This window comes from Suricata suricatta, chromosome 8, assembly GCF_006229205.1.
Source record: "Suricata suricatta isolate VVHF042 chromosome 8, meerkat_22Aug2017_6uvM2_HiC, whole genome shotgun sequence".
Classification (NCBI taxonomy): Eukaryota; Metazoa; Chordata; class Mammalia; order Carnivora; family Herpestidae; genus Suricata; species Suricata suricatta.
The window spans coordinates 49444178-49466590 of record NC_043707.1 but is presented as its reverse complement, the minus strand read 5'-3'; positions in this window follow the sequence as shown (position 1 = coordinate 49466590).

Genomic DNA, 22413 nt, shown 5'->3' with positions numbered 1-22413 from the left:
CCCTTTTTGCTTCTTATATCATCTAATGACTCTACAATACGCGTGTGTTTTTTTGTGAAGGTGGAGTGTGGGGTTTTGTGGTGGTGGGCTGTTCAGGGGTTGGGACTAGATTTAAGAGTTTGAGGCTGCCTGAATCTTGTCATCGGAAGCAGGGGGCCGAGCTACAAAAACACGGTGCACATGAATTTCCCTAGGTACCCTCCCTGGTGCCCCGCCTTGTCACTCTGTTGACTCCACCAGCTGTGACCTTGAATATCTGAGATGCTCCCATAAAGCCCTGTCGCCTGTGAAGTTTGCTGTGGGGCGATCCCCACCTCTGCTTAATCATTCTGGAGGTTTCTGTGTGCTGCTCACATCCTCCCAGCAACCAACTCCAGGCAGGACCACCGTCTCGCCTCTCAACTCCAGTCTTAATTCGCAGACCCAGGAGGGAAGCCTCCTACACTGGGCTGGTCCCCACACGCCGCACGCTGCCTGTGTCTTGTCACAACTCACTGCTTATTTGGAACGTATGGTTCCACACCTTTCTTCCCTAGGGGTGGCCCCTCTGCAAGATCAGTTCCCCAATCTTCTCTCTCTACCTGGCTCTAAGGTCTTAGTCAGGTCCCCTTCCTACCTCACTCATGATGGCTTTAATCATAAGTGATTATTTGTTGCGCAATTATTATGTGGCAAGCCCATGCTAAATATTTTATATCCATCGTCTTTCAGTTCTCATAATAATCCTTTAAGGTAGATTTCATAGTCCCCATTTCACAGATGAAGAAACCGAGGCTCAGGGAGATGGAGTGAAGCTTACGATCACTGTTCTGATTGCGGCCACACAATGAATCACCCCTAAACTTAGAGTCTTCAAACAGTAATTTTATTCTGCAGGTTGACTAGGCTCAGCTGGGTGATGCTTGCTTGAGGTCACTCATGAGGCTGCAGTCAGATGGTGGCCAGGGATAGAGTCATCCCAACGACTTCTTCCCGACATGTACGTGTCCAGTGGTCGATGCTGGCTATAGGCTTGGACTGCACTCTCAGCCAAAGCACCTGCACGCACTCTATCCATGCGGTCTGTCCACTTGAGTTAGTTTGGGCTTCTTCAGTCAGAGAGTGTGACTGAAATCCAAAAAAGCAAGATGAATTTTTATGACCTAGCCTCTGAGGTCACACAGCCTCACTTCTCCCATCTTGTATTGGTCACGACGGTCACAAAGGTCTGCCCAGTTTCAAGGGGAAGGAACATAGACCCCACCCCTTTATGGACAGAGTGTTGTCACACTGCAAGAAAGCTAAGTCCATCCAAGGGACAATGGGGTCTCCCTGGGTTGGCTTTTATCTTTGGTGGCCCAGAGTGGGCAAGGGCCAAAAGCTATGGTTTTCAGTCCATAGTTTCATCCAGATACTTCTCCTTACTAAGTACAGACATCCTTTCATGGGACCTTGTGTTTTTGCGAGGCAGCCCACCCCACTGCTGAACAGCTCTAATGAACAACAGCAACGGCAGCAAATAATAATGATAACAATAATAGCTGCTATCATTTATTGAGTGCTTACTACATGTCAGGTTGTTACACATATATCATCTCTAAGTTTTACAGAAATCCTGAAGATTAGGCTTTATTACCTCTATTTTACAGATGTGGAAAGTGAGGCCTAGAGAGGATAAGTGATTTGCCTAAGAGATACAGCTGAGAGGTAAACTTGGTTTGCTTACATTCAAGGTCAGTGCTCTGCCTTCTTCACTTAGCAAGGGAGTGTGATCTCTACCACCCCGCTCTTCCGCTTCTGGGGGTACTAGCCAGATGGATACACCACTTCATTTCATTTTATTTTATTTTGGGTTTTTTTTTAATTTATTTTTGAGAGAGAGAGACAGTGTGAGCAGGGGAGGGTCAGAGAGAGAGAGGGAGACACAGAATCCGAAGACAGGCTCCAGGCTCTGAGCTAGCTGTCAACACAAAGCCTGACACGGGGCTTGAACCCACGAACTGTGAGATCATGACCTGAGCTGAAGTCGGATGCTTAACCGACAGAGCCACCCAGGCGCCCCTATTTCATTTCATTTTTAAGGGTGGTTATTGCTGTTCCTATTTTCAGAGGACCAGATACTCAGAGAAAGAGAAGCTTCCTTTATAGAAACAGCTCATAGAAAACTAAAGCAGGACACTGATGCAGGTCTGTCAGCTCTTGCAGTTACAACCAAGTCCTCTTTACCAGGCACAAGGACACAGGACCCACCAGAGGATGTTAGCTACCAGCTTCGAGCAGCAGGACCAAGGATTCCACTTGCTATAGCCAGATGCCATGAGCCAAGGGTATCCTGGCCTGCCTTGGGCTGAGTGGGCCCGAAGGATGGACAGCTGGTCAAATCTCAGGGTCATGGCAGGGTCTCGGTGCTTTAACAGGGACAGTACCCCCAGGGCAGGACACCTGTTCCCTCCCCCCACCCTGCCACTTCTCCCCAACGAAAGCAGCCATGCTTGGGCCTGGTGTCACAGTGATAAATTCCAGTCTCCAATGGCAAAACTCCCGGGCCCCATCCCTGTCTCACCAGGGAAAACCTCGGAGAGAAGGAAAAAGACTGGGTTTCCAGAACATTAAGCTCCCATTGCCACGACTGCCTGCCAATCTCCCTGCTAATCACTTAGAGCCGATGCACCTTGGAGGGAGGAGTGGGGCCGCTCGCTGCAGCCCTGCCTGCTGACAATCCTTGTCTTTTCAGCAGGAAGGGACCTTGGAAGGTCAACTTGTCCCTTCTGCCCTGGCTCAGACTCGCTTCATGCAGCGAAAGGAAGCTGGCTGAGCCAAAGGGACAGGTCTCTCTCTGCATTTTGTGACAAAAATATCAACCAGAGTTTATCCAAGAGCCAACAAATATTTAGTGAGCACTTTCCATGTGCCAGACACTGAGCTGATTAAATAGGGCTCCAGCCCTCTGTCCACAAAGCTTATAATCAGGGGCTTAGGCAATAAGGACCAAGGAAAGGAGTGTTCTTCAGATTCCGTGATAGAAATGCTGAAGATTTCTCTCCCCAACCCCTACTCCATCATCTCCACTAGCACCCCACAAAGCCACGTTCTTCCTACCTTCTTTCCTGGCTTGACTGGACTAGGAAATACCTTCAGGAGAAGCATCAGACTGCTTCAACACAAAGGTTCAATGGAGTTTGGCCAGCAGTGGACCATAGTAAAAAGATCACTAAACTCCACACACAGTTGGGAGACTGGGTCACAGTCCGAACCTGAATGAGTCACTCAACCTCAGTGATTCCCACTTGCATAATCTGTAAAATGGGATTAAGTTTACCACCCACTTCATAAATTTTCATCCCACTGCAATCTCAGTAAATAAACCCAGCTCACCAGGCTGACAAATAGGATAAGAGTACAGTTTAGGGGCGCTTGGGTGGCTCAGTCATTAAGCATCCAATTCTTGATTTCAGCTCAGGTCATGATCTCGCAGTTCATAGGATTGAGCCCCACATCAGGCTCTCTGCTGATAGCTTGGAGCCTGGTTGGGATTCTCTCTCCCCCTCTCTCTCTGCTCTCCACCACTTGCTCTCTCTATCAAAATAAATAAATAAACTTTAAAAAAAAAGTACATTTTAGAAAAAATAGGGCGTGGGGAAATGGATCCTTTTATGCACTGCTGGTAGAAGTATAAATTGGTGCAACTTTTTGCATGGGGGATGGGAGGAGACATTGACAATGAGTTACAAGGAAAACTTACTGTACTCACCCTTTTCCTCAAAAGTCTTCTTTCCAGGAATTTACTTAAGATGTATTAAAATAGATTTGTTAGACCAATGGTCATCACAACATCACTTATAATTATGCCAAAAACTACATATAATAGATATTTAACATTTTATTTATTTTTAAACAGATGTTTTTCCATTTTTTTATGGTTTTTATTTATTTTTGAGAGACAGAGACAGTGTGAGCAGGGGAGGGTCAGAGAGAGAGGGAGACACAGAATCCGAAGCAGGCTCCAGGCTTTGAGCTAGCTGTCAGCACAGAGCCTGACACGGGGCTTGAACCCACGAACTGTGAGATCATGACCTGAGCTGAAGCCGGACGCTTAACCGACTGAGCCACCCAGGTGCCCCTTAACATTTTAAAGAACTGCCATAATAAAAAAAAAAATACAGATCCAAATATCCAACACCTATATTGAGAAATAGACCTAAAACTAATGTAACCCTGTTTGTCAACAATAGTAAGGAACACAGTTTGTTGAAATAAATGTATGTAGTATTCTTAACTGCCCCCCTCAAAGTAGTATATTTACTACATCTTCAGAGTCTCCTGCATGCCCTATCCGATCCCACTACCCCAAATTTTGTGCTAATCATTCTTTTCCTTTCCTGCATCATTTTGCCAAACATCTATGAATCTTTTTTTTAAAAAAGTTTTCATTTTTCCTATATGTTTTAATGTTTATTTTTGAGAGACAGAGAGAGACAGAGTGCAAGCAGGGGGAGGAACAGAGAGATAGAGGGAGAGACAGAATACAAAGCAGGCTCCAGGCTTTGAGCACTCAGCACAGAGCCTGATGTGGGGTTCGAACTCACAAACTGTGAGATCATGACCTGAGCCAAAGTCAGACGCTTAACTGGCTGAGTCACCCAGGTGCCCCTCATTTATCCTATTTTTGATCTTTATCCAAATATGGTCAATTTGTGTACTTCTGTCCATGATTTTAGTTCTAACTTGATTTTTCACCCCACAAGTTAGATGATGATTATTGTATATAATCAGGATTTATTTAAACATTTCCCATTTTCTTTTGTCACCTTTCATTCTTGTACTTTAAACCTCTGGGGAGTGTTTTTCTTCTTCCTGGTATACATACCTCTCTAAGTTCCTTTAGTAAGTGTGTCTTGGGAGTCAACTGTATCACTTCTGTTTTCAAGACATTTTTTAAAATGTTTTTTTTTTAATATCCATTTATTTTTGAGAGAGAAAGAGAGAGACAGACAGACAGAGCACAAGCAGGAAAGGCGCAGAGGGAGAGGGAGACACAGAATCCAAAGCAGGCTCCAGGCTCTGAGCTGTCAGCACAGAGCCTGACGCGGGGCTTGACCTCACGAACCTCGAGATCATGACCTGAGCCAAAGTCGGAAGCTTAATCAACTGAGCCACCCAGGTGCCTCTCAAAACATTTTTTAATTCTCTTTATTTTGCCTTCATGTTTAAGAGATCATTTAATGGAAGTAGATAACTTCAAAGTTATCATTCCATAGTCTTCTGGCTTCTGTAGATACATTGAAAAATAAGCTGTGAGTCAAATATTTATTGCTTTGTAGGTAATCTCTTTTCTTTCCATATTTAGAATCCTTCTTTGTCTTCAGTGTTCTTCTATTTTTCTACAAAATGCAGGCTTCTTTTCCTTTATCTGGTTTTGAATTCACTGGGCTTGTTGAAAATGTGGACTAGTGTCTCTCATCAAGACTGGAAACTTTTCAGTCATTATCTTTTTTATTAATTCCATTCTCTCTACCATTCTTTGGGATTTCAAATATATGTAGGTTGTATCTCCTCACTCTGTCCTTTATATCTCCTATCTCTTTCATCCCTTTGTCTTGCTATTGTATTCTAGATCATTCTTCAAAGAAACTTCCAGACCACTAAGTCTTTCTTCAGCTGTCTCTAATTTATTATCACATCATATTGAGGTGCTCATTTAAATGATTAGATATTTTTATTTCTGGAAATTGTATTTGTGTCTCTTTTACATCTAATTATGTTATTCTGACATCCTTTTGTTCCCTCATTATACTTCCAATACTGTTTTATTTTATTTAAAAAATAAACATATTTATTTCATATTCCATATTGAGTGAGTACAGGTCATTATAGTCTTTGAAGCATTTGTTATTTATATTGAGGCTTTTTCAGTGTGGTTTATTTCCTCATGTGTTTGTTGAATGTTGATTATGAAGTCCATGTCCCTTGGAACTTTGTTGAATTCTTAGAGGCCAAGTTTTTTAAAATATGTTCTTTCCAAGCCCTGGGTATTTCACCAATCCAGAACACTTAAAATTTTCAGCCTGGAGTTTTGGATGAATTTGGGTTTCTCCAAGAAAACATTCATCTTTATGTTTTTTCTTCCTTTCCATTAAAGTCAAGGACAATAAGAGAGTTTCTTCATCAACTATCTTTTTGCATGGAGTGTTTTTTTCTAGTTCACCTACTGGGAGTTTCACCCTTCTGGGATTCCAGTTTTGTGTAAGAATCCAGCCTGCATGGGCTCTGGGCTCTATCTCCCATCTGTCATGTATATGGCCCATATTACTTATTAAACCCCAAATAAGCTCTAAGACAAAGACTAGCTCTATACATCACTCTTTTAAATTCATGGAGATCAATTTTGTTGTGTTGGAGTTGGTTGGTTTTTGGGGGGGGAGGGTTTTGTTGGTTTTGTTTTATTGGTTTTTGGGGGTTTTTTTGGTTTTTTGGTTTTTATCCCTAAGATGTTCCCTGTATTTTGTGCCAACTCAGCCACGCACTCATGCATTTTTAAAGGGGTAGGAAATATATATATATATATTCCATCACTTGGGGCATACTGTCCCTGGAGGAGTTTCATGGAACATCTAATCTGTTACTTTTGATGAAAAGATAAGTATAATTATATTTATTGGCAAAGGGAAATGTCAACATAAGGAGTGAGTATAAAAATTTAGTTATATAATGGGGTTCTCTCTGGATCATGGGTTGTTGGGTGATACTTGCTTTGTCTTTTGTGCATTTTCCATATTGTTTTAATACTTTTGCAATGGGAATTTATTATTTTAACAAAAACAGTTGTCTCTACTCTACTCACACTATCATGCAGATATGCAAATATTTGTGGCTTCCTTATTTCTCTGTAACATGCTTAGTGGTACTTCTGGAGACTCTATCCTGGTGGGAAGAGTTGAACTAAGGCAAAGAAATTCAGTGGGCCTGGCCCAGGACATGGGTCTCCCCAGATTTGCTCGGTCCTATTTGCCTCTATCGCCCAACCACATGTGCAGTAGATAGTCCCAGTCACAGTTACCATGCCTCATCTCTTATCACTCAGCTTTCTCCAAAGTGAGGGGACCAGCAGATGCCCCAGTGTGCCTACCACAACAGGAGCCACCGCAGCTCTGTGCCCAGGTCTGATTCAATAAGACCTATGACGATTCTTGTTCCTCTTACCACTTCCAGACTCAGATAAAGCGTATATTTTTACTTACTGCTTTGTAACAATTACTTCAAAACCAGGAACTTACAGCACCAAATAGCACAGTAGAGGCAAAATGTTGACCATTAAAAGATAGGAAAGAGTTAAAAACAGCCAATAAATTCAAACCATCCATAGATTATTTTGAGGTGTGGTGGTTTCTCATGGCCCATCTGGAAGAAGGCCCATGTGTCTGGACAATTAAAGGGGTTTTCTTGTGAAGCTATGGCTAGTTCAGCAATGCCTTCTCTCCTTCCCCATCTCACTTTCTTTTTTTCCCTTATTTTGCTATCCTAGGACTGCACTATTCAGTAACACTTTAGCATATAAGTTTTGTCTCAAATTCTGTGTTCTAGAAACTTGGGCTTAAAAAGGGGGTTAAGGGGCACCTGGGTGGCTCAGTTGGTTAAGCGTCTGACTTCAGCTCAGGTCATGATCTTACAGTTCTGTGAGTTTGAACCCTGTGTCAGGCTCTGTGCTGACAGCTCAGAGCCTGGAGCCTGCTTTGGATTCTGTGTCTCGCTCTCTGACCCTCCCCTGATCACACTCCATCTCTCCCTGTCTCTCAAAAATAAATAAACATTTTAAAAATATTTTTTAAAAAAGGAGTTAATCTTGGAAATTACTGGAACTGACATAAACATCTCTTTGGATGGATCAGTCTATTCGTAGTAAATGTTCAGACTTGGATTTTCTCCTCTAACCACCCTGACTCTTCCTTAACGGTAGCGAGGTAGACTATGGAATGTACTTGATCTTGTAGTAATGAGAGAGAAGAACTAACTTCTGATCAAACTAACCTCTACCACTGAGTTTGTCATCTGGTCTGGCTTCTTACTTGGCCACAACTGATCCTGACTGACTTGTCATTCAGGTAGACACACTAACACCCACAACTGAAGATCACAGTTCTGGTCCTATTCCTCTAGTTGCAATGTCGCCTGCCTTGTGAAGTCTTTGTTCCAACCCCAGTCCTCTGCTCAACTACAGATCCTCCCCACATCTCCACCAGGGCAAATAAGAACTTCTAAGTTCTTCTGCACAACGGCCCAGACCATGGAGAATAGAAGAACTGCCTCAGTCTCCACTAATGCCCACCTCCCTTCACCTTAAGTCCTGTGCCGTGGGGGAATACAAGGCTGAAGACATTAAATGCCATGTTCTTGATTCATTCATACCCTTGGAACGTTTTGACAGTTTGCAGTATTTTGGCCCAGGGGAGCTGGAAATGAGGACCCTGGATTCTGACTCTCTCATCCCTCCTCCATCTTTCTCTTCTTCTTCCACATCCCTCAGCTTCCCAAGTGACGTCTATCACTCCAGAGCCTGAATCAGCTCTACCCTATTGTTTATAAGAAAATTCTATGATCATAGTCTATGATCATGGAGGGTAAGGAATTCAAATATTTATTTTCCTTCTATAGGAAACCTTACTCTCAAGACTGTTTGGTCCTAATGGACTCTGAAACAAGAAGTTGTCTCTGAGATTTAAAGCTGAACAATGACCTCTTTGTTCTAGGTGGTTCTTACCCTTCCCAAAGCACTAAAATGCATCACTTTCATGGGCAGAGAGCTTCTGGAAAACAAAATTTTCAGGATATGGATATATATTCAAATTACATGTTAACCATGTGTTCTATCCCCTTGAAGCAATTATTTTCTCAAAAAATACCACCACTGTCATTGACCCATTATTGAGCCCACTTCCAGCTTGCCTATTTCTTTCTTCTTCCAGATCCCAGTACCAAATATTTAACTTTCCTTTCTATATAGACAGCTCAGTGTGGACCCATTTTCCTGGTTTTAAACTTCCCAGTCCTTCCAGGGTGTGAGTTTTAATACCTACCCTCCTGATCAAAGGAAGAAAGAGCTCTCTCCAGGTCCAGTTCCTCACCTCACAGTTAGTAAAGAGAGACAAAACACAGGGATGTGTTAAGACATTAAAAGAAAAGATGTATGCAGAGTCACTTTGTGAACCGTAAAGCCCTGTACAACTAGCAAGTATTAGCTCATGAAAAAAGCCTCCTGAAATAGCTGAGAATGATACTTCTCTTGATGTCATCTGTCTAGATACCTGTCTCTTGAGTGATAACATTTATCCCCAGGGGCCGGGAAGGATAAAGTCAATGTCAGGAGGGAGGCTTCTTTAAGACTGGGAAAATAATGATGATATGAGAGGGAGCACCTGTGGAAAGTCATTTGCAGATCCATTTTGTCTGCTTGGAGAGTCGCTGGCTTCAGGCATCTGCTGGTGGGGCCGCACAGAGGACCCAGTTTAGGGGAGGCATCCAGGGACATCCATCTCATGATATTGAGGTGGTGGCAAACCAGAACCCCAAACCTTCAGGCAAGCCGCTTCTGTGCCCGTAGACAGAGATCCAACCAGACCACTGTCCAAATTGACTCTGCTGGGTAAAATAGGCACTGATTTATGTCTCCAGCAGGTATGCCAGAGAAAATTCAAATTGATCAAAAATTAAATATTCATAGGACATTATTCATTAAGATTCATCTCACCGAGTGGATGAAATGAGGCAAGGGAAGAAATTAGCTTGCTTGAGAGTGTCAAAGTAATTATGTGATTAAATTGCAATTTATAATTTCTCCTTCAAAAAAAGCATTACTTCTTGATTTGTGTTTTCTCCTCCTTACTGTGCCCCCTTGTTGTCTAGGCCTCAGCCAAGGGCGCTCAGGGTTCATCAGAGATGGGAAGGCTCCAAACACAGTGCCTGGTCTCACTGTCTCCATCCTTCCCATCACCCACCACTGACTCCAAGAGCGGCCTTTCCACCTGGCCTCGGGGATTTTCCCCTCTTAATGTGGAGAACAGGGCCTCCAGAAGCAAGCGGCAGCCTCCCCAGAGGAGAACAGACAAATCCTCACAGAGACACTCAGATGGATGGTTTCCAGCCTCAGGCCACTACCTCTCCTTCCTCAAAGAGGGAAGAAAAAAATGTACGAAGTACAATTTCCACTGTGGATCACAAGTCATCTCTACACCGCAGACCTGGATGGTCTCTAAGGATGTCCCCTCCTGGCAGCCATCCACATTCTTCCAGAGAACAGAGGCACCCTTCTCCTCTGTGGTTCCGCCTCCTGAACTTGGTGTGCTGTTATACAGAGCCTCCCAGAGACAAAGTCAGGGTCAGGTAATGATTCATGAAGTTCACCCACTGAGACTCCATCACTGAAATACAACAAGCCAGTTCCCCAGCTCCTGCCCACAAAGGTCCCTGGGGAAAGTAGATGACATCGGAGTTCAAGAACCCAACAGGTTCAAGAATGAGAGAGTAGAGTCCCCTTGGGTAGCCCACCTCCTTCACCAGGCGGATCCTCTCCATCACAGTGTCCCTTCTGGTGACTCCCAAATTAGGCTAAGCCTGAATCCATGAAATAGGGACACTCCAGAGCCTTACCACGCCGAGGCCAAGGTGGCTTTAGTTTCCCAGCTGTGCTCTCCAGAGCCCCGAGAGTCCTGGGGATGCAGCCAGCCCCGGGGCGGGGGGGGGGGGGGGGGGGGGGGGGGGGGGGGGGGGGGGGGGGGGGGGGGGCGCGTGCAGGGGCTTCAAGCAGCCACGAGCCCCCTTGGGGTGCTCTGCTACTTCTGCAGGTGACTTCATTTCAAGAAAGCATTTTGCTGCTAAAAATCATTTTAAAGCTACTGAGTTAGATGACCTCTCATAAGCCCCTTCCAGCCCAGAAGCTTCTGATTCTCAGACGTGAGTGGTATAGAAACAAGATGTGCTCTGAGCCAGACAGAGGCTCTATTTTCTCTTCTTCCCTCTCACGTTAAGAAGAAATGCAGTCTGTCTATCTGTCTGTCTTTCTAGAATCCAAAGTCTAGCTAAGATGATACATATGGGTACAGAGGTAGGTGGATAACTGTATTTATCTTGCTGTTTCTCTGTCCACACTTCCATCTTGGCCTCTCTCTATCTCTATAACTCGCTGTGTCTCTCGCTTGCTACTGCCCAATGAAGATTTAGAGGCTGGCTCCAGCAGCTGAGAAGGGCAGTATTAATTCCAAGCTTGTTTCCAAACACCACGGAGGCCTGCCCGGGTTAATTAGTTGTGCAGGCTTTTCTTCAAGCGAGTGAGCCGGTAGGGTTTTTTACAGCTCTGTCCCTGCGGTTATTTGTTCGTTTTCTGTTTTATTTGGAAATACATTTATCTGACAATAAATAACATCCACTGTGACGAGGACCGATAAAGGCAGTGAGCAGCCCCTCTCGGGGCTTGGGGGGTCACAGTCAGACAGCTCCAAGGCCCACCCAGGTCCTCTACCCCAAGACGCACAGCCAGGCCCTGGGAGAGGCAGGAGGGTGTGGGTGGGGCCAGTGCGAGGAGGCGAGAAGAGACAGGAGCGAGGGGGCAAGGGCCCAAGGGTCTTGGGCCAAAGGCACTGAGGATGAACCTGCAACATGAGAGAACAAACACGGAAGATGTGGCTCCAGGTCCCAGTCCCCATGCATATGTAACCTCAGACACGCCTCTCACCTCTGTGCCTCGGTTTCCTCACCCATAGAAACAGAATGGTGGGAGCCATCTGGGTGGCTCAGTCGGTTAAGCGTTCAACTCTTGATTTTAGTTCAGGTCATGATCTCGCAGTTCATGAGCTCGGGCCCCGCGACGAGATGCTCTCTCTCCCTCTCTCTCTGCCTCTCCCCCACTTGCTCTCTATCTGCCTCTCTCAAAATAAATAAAAATAAACTTAAAAAAAAAAGAGAATGATGATAACACCTTTCTACTCAGAATGGTTACAAGGAGATAGTGGATGTAAACACACCATACAAACAATAGAGATTCTCATTTTCCAGATGGCTAAAGAAGTGCTCAGGTGGTATCCTGGATATGTGGCCAAGACCCCAGGCCTCCCTGGGAAAAAATTAATCTAAAAGTGTTAGAGGAAGGATTGGACAAGAAGCTTCACCTTCCGACCAAAGGCTCTGTGCTGACGGCCTCAACAGGCCCACCCAGCTTGGCCTGCTTACAAATCCATCACAATCTCACCACGGCCGGGTCAGCTCCTGCGCCAGCCCCAACTGGATGGACTCTGTTAGTCCAAACAAAACCATCATGGGAAGTACGTCACACTGATCTACAAGTACTCACGCAGGGCTCTGACGGGGAGGAAGGCGGAGGGGGCAGAGGGCCCACAGGATCAAAGCAGGTAGGCAGAACAGGATGCTGGTAGAGGGATTTTAGACTGCTTGTTTATATCACGTTCTGGCTATAAATCTTAGAGAAGTATTTGATGTTTTTATCCCTGCTAAGTGTTCTCATCTGTAAAGTGGGCATATTAATAGCACCTAACTCCCTGGATTGTGGCGTGAGGACTGGATAAGATGAGGTCTGTGATGCGCTTAGGACAGTGAGCGGCATGTGGCAAGAGTTCGGTAAACACCAGCTGCCCTTGTAACACATAAAAACTGGTCAAGACATGAATCAAACCCCACTTGCTCTCATGTGTGTCAACTAACCACAAATGGAGAGCCTGAGAGCTGAGGAGGGGGAGGGTGCACAGTAAAGGAGAATTTCTGTCTAGTGGGATGTAGTCAAGGAATCCTTCCAGAAGGAAGAACAACTTCAACATGGTGTACAGAAGAAGGTATTCTGCTATATAGCTGAGCAAGTCCTTGCGTGTTTTCCCATCGTAGACTTGAAACCAAGGCCTGAAGATCAGGAGACATGTCACCCCAGGAGAGCTACCAGCAAGTCACCAGCAGAGGGAGTCAGCCACCTCCACACAGGGCGGGTGGAGGCAGGAAACCCTCAAATCCACCATTGCCTAGCCCACCTCCTGTCTGGAAGACTTAAAGGATTGATAGGAGAGGAGACAGTAAGGTAGGCCTGTCCTCTCCCCAGCACCGTGGAGAAGAGATGGGGAGCTTTCCCTCCCTGATGCAAAGGAAAGGAGCATGCACGACCTCCATGATGCCTCACAGGCACAGAGCATTGTTCCGAAGCCTAGGACTACCACTGATCGGCTTGTTTGTTCCTCACCCCCACCCCCACAGTGCGACTGAAAAGCAGACTGTTTGGCATTTGTACCTGAGATCTAGGATTATACTTGTTTTTGTTTTGTTTTGTTTATTTTTGAGAGACAGAGAAAGACAGCTTGAGCAGAGGAGGGTCAGAGAGAGAGGAAAACACAGATTCTGAAGCAGGCTCCAGGCTCCGAGCAGTCAGCACAGAGCTTGACGCAGGGCTCAAACCCACGAACCGTGAGATCATGACCTGAGTCAAAGTCGGATGCCTAACCAACTGAGCCACCCAGGCGCCCCTAGGATAATACTTGAATGTAAAGAGTTGGACCCTCTGCAGGCCTGGTGATTCTGAAAGCAGGAGGCCCACAGCAGAACCCCACCCAGCAGGGCTTGAGGGGACTTGGTGCAGCATGATTAGGAAGATGGGGGGTAGCTCTCCCAGCCCAGGTCTGTGTGACCCGTGAAGGCCACAGTCCCTCCAGCAGGCCCTGTGGCTCCACGTGGAGGTACACAGAAATCAGCTCAGGGGCAGGAGCCAAAGGTTGGCCCGGGTTGCTTCCGAATTCAGTTGGATGCCTAAGCCAGAGAATGGAGTCACTGTAAGTCTGCAGCACAGGGGAGGCCAAAGGGAGGCACAGCTGGTGGACTGCGGCGTCCTCAGCAACAGAGGGGGCCAGGCAAACTCTCCAGCATCTAATAGAACCAGAAAGAACCAGGAAGAGCTAAAGGACACGAGACACCTCCCGCATCCCCATAAGTCAGACAAAGAAGGCTCTTACTCCCTATCAGTCCTCTAGGCCTCAACCTGAGATGCTAAGTCCTCCAAGACAAGGTGAATGAGGAACCTTCATGCAGTCCTCGGTTCCCCTCCACTGCCCCAAATGGCCAGGGCCCGGCACTAGCTAATGCAGGAGGGAAGGGGAGGAGATGAGCTTTGAATCCAGTTTGCAATGTAAGTTTTAAAAATGTAAAAGATTGAGTCTTAATTACCGGAACGAGGCTGTTGTAGTAACCGAAAGTGGCTGGAACATTATGGAACCAGACCAAGACGTCGTTAAGGGAGCTGCTCCCCAGCAGGAAAGAAAGATCTGGCACAGTGTAGCCGGGGGCAGTTACTGGAAGAAATAAAACTGCTCTGTGTTTATACTCCCAAGAGTTGAGACTCCCCAGCAAATCGGGCCCAGTTACAGGCACACTGGACCGTGGAGACCTGCGTCCCTATAGTCAGAGCACCCCCAATGCAGGATAGTGACCCGCACAGACCAAGCCTTTCTCCTTCCCATGCAGGCACTGCCTCACCTCCCAGGCAGAGACCTTAAGTGACAGAGGGGGGATCTGTCCTTAGGCTTTTAACGAGGCACTTAGAATGAGGAACACGATGGTTTCCGCTTACAGGAATCCTCAGTGAAACACACACACAGGCAGCTGGTGCAATGTGCTCACTTCTGGTACATTCCGGGAAGCATCACCCCCGCCTCATACCAACATCATCAGGGGTCCCCTCGTGGGAGGGCCAACGATCATGGAGGTCTTTGGGTTTCCAAGCTGAGAAAGGCAGGAGAGGAACAAGTCGGGCCCTGGGACACAGAAGCAGCATACTCAGAGGGTCAGGAAGCTGCCACAGGGGCTTGATCCCCTAGTGGAAAGTGAGAAAAAACAAAGTTTGTTAAGAGCAGGGTGGGAACTGGCTCATGGAACAAGATGTTCACCGGCTACTTTCCATCTGGGGGAAAGGGAGAAGCCTTATTGAGCGCCTGCACTCTATCAGGCATTGCGTTCACCCTCACTTCATTTAATCCTCCCACAACCCCATAGGGAAGGCCCATTCTCCATCTTAGCAGGAGAAAACTCAGGAAACTGAGTCAGAGCCATTGCCTAGGGTCACACATCGCTGGGATTTGAACCTCAGATCTGTCCGTATGGCACACAGGGACATTTACTGCTCATCTCAGCCCTTCAGTAAAGGCCTTGCTGCCCTGCTGCCAAAAGTGTTGGTTCCCGTTGCCTCCAGAAATTGATCCTTCGGGAATCAGTCAGCTTTTGAGTCACAGTTATGCTCTTTTCAGGGGTGGTCCCAGCCGATGGCTGAGCAAGACGGTGGTAGATGGGCCCAGCTCCTTTCTACCAACGTGGAACTGCTCTAACGAGCAGTGTAGGCCCAGAGCACCCCGTGGGACTGGCGGAGGTTTCATCAGGCCTGTGTCCTGGGCTGGGTCGTCCTCCTGGCCCGTCCTGCGTCCTGCTCTTCCCTTTCACAGACGTCCATTCCCTTGTGTACCCCTAAATGCATCAGCGTCTGCTTCCCAGAGAACCCAGCTGGGATTTCAATCTGACTCAGGCTCCTGCTCATCTGGACCCTTTCTCCTCACTCCCACTCACCCTTAAGGTAACATTGCTGCCCAGAGAGTAACTTCCCATTGGCAGCTAGGTCTACACCCCTTCTGGAGGAAAGCTCCTAAAAGTTCAAGGATTAGAAGAGTTCCTGAACAACCAGTTATCCTTGACTATTAGGTGTTGAATGGTCAAGGTCAGTGGCTAACATTCAACCATACTCTGAAGTCTAAAATCCAAGTAAGCAGCCGCCCTCACTGTCTCCCTTTCCCTCAAGTCAATTCCACCCCTTAAATTGCCATGACATGAAATAGAGATATAGGGTTTTATAATCCCTTGTCCTTAATGAGAATACTTTATGAGTTGCGTGTTTTGCTTAAGAGCAGATGCCTATGAGCAAAAAGAAAATATATATAAAATGTACCTCAAAATTAAAAACTTTGAACCATATCCTCAATAAAATAATCGAATCCAATAATGTGTAAAAAATATATATACACCACGACCAAGTGGGATTTATCTCAGGTATACAAGCTTGGTCCAACATTTAAAAATCAACTAATGTAATCCATCACGTTAACAGGCTAAAAAAGAAAACATATGATCATATCAATAGATACAGAAAAAGCATTCGACAAAATCCAACACCAGCTCATAATAAAAACTGTTGGTAAGCTAGGAATAGAGGGGAACTTTCTTAACTTGACAAAGAATATTTTAAAAGGCCAGGGGCCCTGGCTGGCTCAGTCAGTGGAACATGCAACTCTTGATCTTGGGGTTGTGAGTTGGTCCCATGTCAGGTATAAAGATTGTTTAAAAAAAATTTTTTTAGTCCTTTAAAAAGAAAAGAATATCTACAAAAATCTGCCTCTAATATCATACTTAGTAGGGGAAACTTGAATCTCCCCCACTAAATGAAAATACAATCCAGTAAGAGACTAGTTTCCAGAATATAGAAAGAACTCTTACAACTCAACAATAAAAAAAAATAACCCAATTAAAAATGGGAAAAGAATCTGAATAGACATTTCTTCAAATGAAATATATATGAAAAGATGTTCAACAGTATTACTCATGAAGAAATACAAATCAAAATCAATGACATACTAGGATGTCATATCCCACCAGGACGACTATACTTTAAAAAAAAAGCGGGGGGGGGTGCCTGGGTGGCTCAGTCAGTTAAGCGTCCAACTTTGGCTCAGGTCATATCTCACAGTTCGTGGGTTTGAGACCCACATCAGGCTTTGTGCTCACAGCTGAGAGCCTGGAGCCTGCTTCCAATTCTGTGTCTCCCTCTCTCTCTGACCCTCCCTTGCTCAAGCGGTCTCTCTCTCTCTCTCTCTCTCTCTCTCTCTCTCTCTCTCCCTCAAAAATAAATTAAAAAATTTTTTAAATTTTAAACAATTAATTAATTAATTAATTTTTTAAAAAGGACACGAGGGGCACCTCAGTTGGTGAAGCATATGGCTCTTGATTTCAGCTCAAGTCATGATCTCATGGTTCCTAGGATTAGGTTCTGCACTGATAGCACAGAGCCTGCTTGGGATTCTCTCTCTCCTGTCTCTCCCTCTCCTCCATCTCTGCCCTTCCCCTGCTTACATGCATGTGTGCCTCCCCTCTCTCAAAATAAATAAATAAACTTTAAAAATAACATGAATAATAACAAGTATTGGAGAGGATGCAGAGAAATTGGAACTCTCATGCACTGCTGATATGAGTGTAAAATGGTGCAGCTCCCTTGGAAAACGGTCCAGCAGTTCCTCAGGCAGTTTAAACATAGAGTTACCACATGACCCAGCGATTCTAACCCTTGGTTGTATATCCAAGGGAACTGAACACATATGTCCATACAAAACCTCATACACAAATGTTCATATCAGCATTATTCATAAGAGCCAATAAGTAGAAAGAATCTAGACATCCACAGTTGATGAACAGATAAACTAAATATAGGATATACAACAGGATATTTTTCAGCCATAAAATGGATTGAGGTACTAGTGTATATTAGCACCTCAAGAACCTTGAATGCATTATGGCAAATGAAGAAGACAAACACAGAGGGCCACATGGTGTGTGATTCGGTGTATATGAAATGTCCAGAATAGACAGATCCAAAGATATCGAAAGTAGATTAGTGGTTTCCAGGGTCTGCGAGGAGGGAGAAATGGGGAATGACTGCTTCATGGGCACAAGGTTTTTTGAGGGGGTGATGTAAATGTTCTGGAATTAGATAGTGGTGATGGTTGCATAATTTTGTGAATATTCTAAAAACCACTGAAATGCGCACTTTAAAAGATATAGGGGAGCTATATCTCAATTAAAAAAACACACACCTAAAACTGTTAAGAGAAAACATAAAAGACTTTCCTGAACTTGGGTCAAGCAAACATTTCTCAGACATGGCACTAAAACCACAATCCATACAAGAAAACAAGTTGATCAATTGAATTTCATCAAAATTAACATTTTTGCTCCATGAAAGGCAGTGCTAAGAGAATAAAATAACAAGCGATATTCTTGGAGAAACCCTTTGTAAAACACATATCTGATAAAACACTTGTGTCTGGAATACATAACAGAATCTAAAAATTCAACGATGCAAACAACCAGTTTTTTAAATGGGTTAATGATTTGAGCTGACACTTTTACAAAGAAAAGATCTGGAAAATAAATACTGCATGAGAAGATGCTCAACACAATTAGTGATTAGAGAATGCAAGGAGGCACCAGGACACAACTACTAGACTGTCTAAAATTCAAAGATGGCCGCACAAGTGTCTGCAAGGATGTGGAACACCTGAACCTTACGTGGTTCAACCATTTGGGAGAACTGTCTGGGGTTTTTTGACATAAACATCTTCCTGCCATATTCCAAGATATTTACCCAAATGAAAAGACAGAACAAGTCTATAAAAGACTTGTATAAGAATGCTTACAGCAATTTCACTTGTAATAGCCCCAAACTGGAAACAACCCACACGCCCATTATTAGCAGAATGGAGAAACAAATGGCGGTATATCCATAGACGTGAGTATTACTCAATTGTAAAAAGGAACAAACTACCATATGCACAGCAATATGGATGAATCTCAAAGTAATTATGCCAAGTGAAATAAAATGAAAGAACTAAGTGTAAAAAGAGAGGACATTTTGTATGATTCCATTATATAAAATTCTGGAAGATGCAAACCAATCTATGGTGACAGGGAACAGATCAGTGGTACAAGAGGCTAGGAGTGAAGAGGCAAGAAAGGGAGGGAAGGAGGGAGTACAAAGATCCTGAGGGACTTTCTGGGAGTGATAGATATGTTTGCTATCTTGATTGTGGCAACAGCTTCATAAATATGTTTAAAACTCATAAAATTTGTAAAGTTTTAATTATGTGCTGTTTATTATTTGCCAATCATACCTCAATAAAGCTTGAGAGAGAGAAAGAACAGTCAAGAGAGAAAATATACCTTTTTATTACAATATTGTACAAAGTAGAAAGAGTCCCACTTTGATGCCATCCCACAAGATGTTTAGTGTTTTAAGACCGAATGATCTAGAAGGCCTAGAAGGCTGACCCCCTCCTCCAGATCCTTGAAACAAACTCTTCCTTTATTACGACACCTTCACCTTACTGCCTGATGAATATCAACACGTCTTCCAAGCCCTGCTCAACTTTCATCTACCCCTTGAAGCTCTCCGTGTCTTTTCTAAGCAGAGTTTAGTCTGTGGCTCAGTCTATGCTCTCCCATCACCCGAGATACCCCTTGAGCATTCTAGGATGTAAGAGTTGTGATTTCAACAGTTCCCAAAGGATCCCAGAGGTCCCAACTTGCCGTGATTTGTCATTTTCTCAAGGCTCAAACTTGACTCCAGCCAGCTATGAGGTCCCCCCAGAAGAGGACAATGAGTAAGCCCAAACACCACCTACCTCTGGGCCTTTCTAGCCCAACCCAGCTTGGTTGGCCTCTACTTGTTATAAAAACTATTTTTTCCCTTGGTGAAGAATGGGCTGCCCAAAGAAAAGCTATCAGGCTGTGATGGAAATGATGAGTGAGTGAAGCAGTCCAAGAAAGGGATGGTTCTTAGCCAGAAAACAGCTTTATAAATTACTTTAATCTTTTATTAAGAATCTGGAAGCATCACTTAAAAATCTTAGTTGTGCTTTATAGCATTTTATAGGGAGAAGTTATATACTACAGTGGCATTAACAAGATTGGAAATTTGAAAAGACTCTGGGCCTTGCCCCTCAATAATGTCAAAAGCTCCCAGTAGTTCTGGTGAGTACTCATCATATTGCATTATAATTACACAGTTCACCGTCTCTCCTCTTGTCTAAGAAATACAGTAGTAGAGACCCTAGAGTAGATTGTCTGGGCCCAGATCTCAGTTTGGTTCATAGCTGGGTGACCTTGACCAGGTTACCAACCCTCCACATGCCTCAATGTCCTTATCCTTAAAATGACAAGTAAAATAGTACCTGCCTAATTAATTTAAATGATTAAATATGGTAATACATAAAAAGCACTTAAATCAGTGTCTGACCCATCCAAAGTGCTTGATAAATGTTAGTAATTAGTTTGAGAGTTTCCTCTAAGGCAGTGTTTATATATTAGGGACCTTTGCAAAACTGCCTCGTTCTCCAGTGGCTCATGCAGTGCTTGGCACGTGGTATGTGCTCAACAGAAGTTAAAGGAAGTGAGTGAGTCCATGAGTAAATGAGGCTTGGCTCTGCCACTTTGCTCCTACAGTTGAGATCTCTTTATTTCTGGTGTAATGGGCGCATTTTGACACCACTAATGTGGTCAACATCCCCGCCATTATCATGGCTGCCACCACTATCCATTTGCGACCATTGGGGATCACGGTGTACCACTGAGAGGGACAGGAAGGCCAGAGGGGATGATGGCAGAGGATCAGAGTGGGCCTGTGTCCCCCTCTGACCAACATGGTAGAGAGATGAGGACTAGAATCAGACAAAATGTTCCAGAGATAGGCAAAGTTGCCTTGGGATTCGGCTAGCACACTTGCCCCCCTAGAGTTAATTCTCTCTCTTTTTCTAATGTTTCTTTATTTTTGAGAGAAAGAGAGATTGAGAGCATGAGCAAGGCAGGGCAGAGAGAGAGGGAGTGAGCGAATCCAAAGCAGGCTCCACACTGTCAGCCCAGACCCCAACATGCAGCTTAACTCACGAAGTGTAAGATCGTGACCTGAGCCAAAATCAAGAGTCAGACGCTTAGCCAACTGAGTCACACAGGCACCCCTCTCCTAGAGTTAATTCTCAACCCAACACTCAGAGTGATCCTATTAAAACCTCTACTGAACCATGTCACTCCTCTGCACAAAACTCTCCAATTCCTTCTTCTTGGAAGAAAACCCCAAATTCTCACAATGGCTGACAAGGCCCTATGTGTTCCAACCTCAGTTACTCTTCCCATCTCATCTCCCACTTTTCTCCTTCTTGCACACTCCACTCCGGGCTTCTTGCTGGATACTGGCCTTCTTGCACTTCCTCCAACAACCCCAAGGGACCCTGCATGGAGTCTTTGCACTCGCTGTTCCCTCTACCTGGTATGCTTTTCCCCAAGCAATTCACGGTTCGCTCTCTCACTTCTTCAGGTCTCAGCTCAGATGCCAGGCCCTCTGTGCCCACCTCTGTAAAACCCCATGAGAGCAGAGACTTTGTTTTCTGATTGCTCCATCCCCAACATCTCGCCCCCTGCCTGATACAGAGTACTCAGTAATTACTTGCTGAATGATTACATGAATAAAACCCCAGGAATCCACTGCTTTCCGCTTCTGTTTCTCTCCCAGGGCCAAGTCCTCCCCAAGTGAAGGCCTCTGCTGGTAGTGAACTGTGTCCAAAAGATGACTTTTGCACCCCAGCAGAATAAGGTGGGTAAAAGCATATTGTTGGAACAAGTGGGAGTTTCTGATTGTATAACAGTCTGTCGGGGAACCTCGGGGGTTCCTGGTGTGACAAAATCAATCTGCATTTGCCAGTGTTTTCAAGAACAAATATAAGGTATAAGATGTTCAAAAGACAAAAGTGTTGATTACTGCAGTCCTTTAAACAGCTGAAACAATGGAGGAGGATGTGGAATGCAAAGAAAGAAAAAGGAAAAACCTAAATCTGGGATGACATTCTCCCTGGGGTAGCGCTTAAGAAGATGCATTATTACAAGTTCCCTGAGTGATTCTTAAGTAACCAGCTTAGGACAGGCCTCTAGAGAGGGTTTTTTTGGAGATTTAGTCAAGCATAAGGCCACACATTTCAGCAGGAAAGGCTAGGGCTAAGAGCCCACCAGACCTGGGTTCAAATCCTGCCATCGCTACTTTTTATCCGGGTAACTCTCAGTTCGTACTTAATGTCTCTGGGTGCCTGGGTGGCTCAGTCGGTTGAGCGTCCAACTTTGGCTCAGGTCATGATTTCATGTTGGTGGATTCGAGCCTGCGTTGGGCTCTGTGCTGACAGCTCAGAGCCTGGAGCCTGTCTTTAGATTCTGTGTTTCCCGCTCTCTGACCCTCCCCTGCTCACTCTGTGTCTGTCTCTCAAAAAAAAAATTATATATATAAAATAAGTACTTAACCTCTCAGATCCTAAGATTCCATTTCTAGTTAGACAGATAATTACATCTACCCTATTGGGCTGCTGGGATGATTACATTAAATAACACATGTCATGGGTCTGGAGTATAGCAGATACTTAAGAGATGGTAGTTTATTTCTGTGTCTCTGTTTCCCCCGTGCTTACACCTCCCTCCAATGCTCCATGGCAAGCTGGCATTCTTACCCCTCTACTTTATGACCTCACAGAGGTGAAAACATACAGTCAAAAGGGTCGGTTCTTCTGCAAAGAAGAAAGCCTTCAGCCCACACCTTCCCTAAAGTTCCTC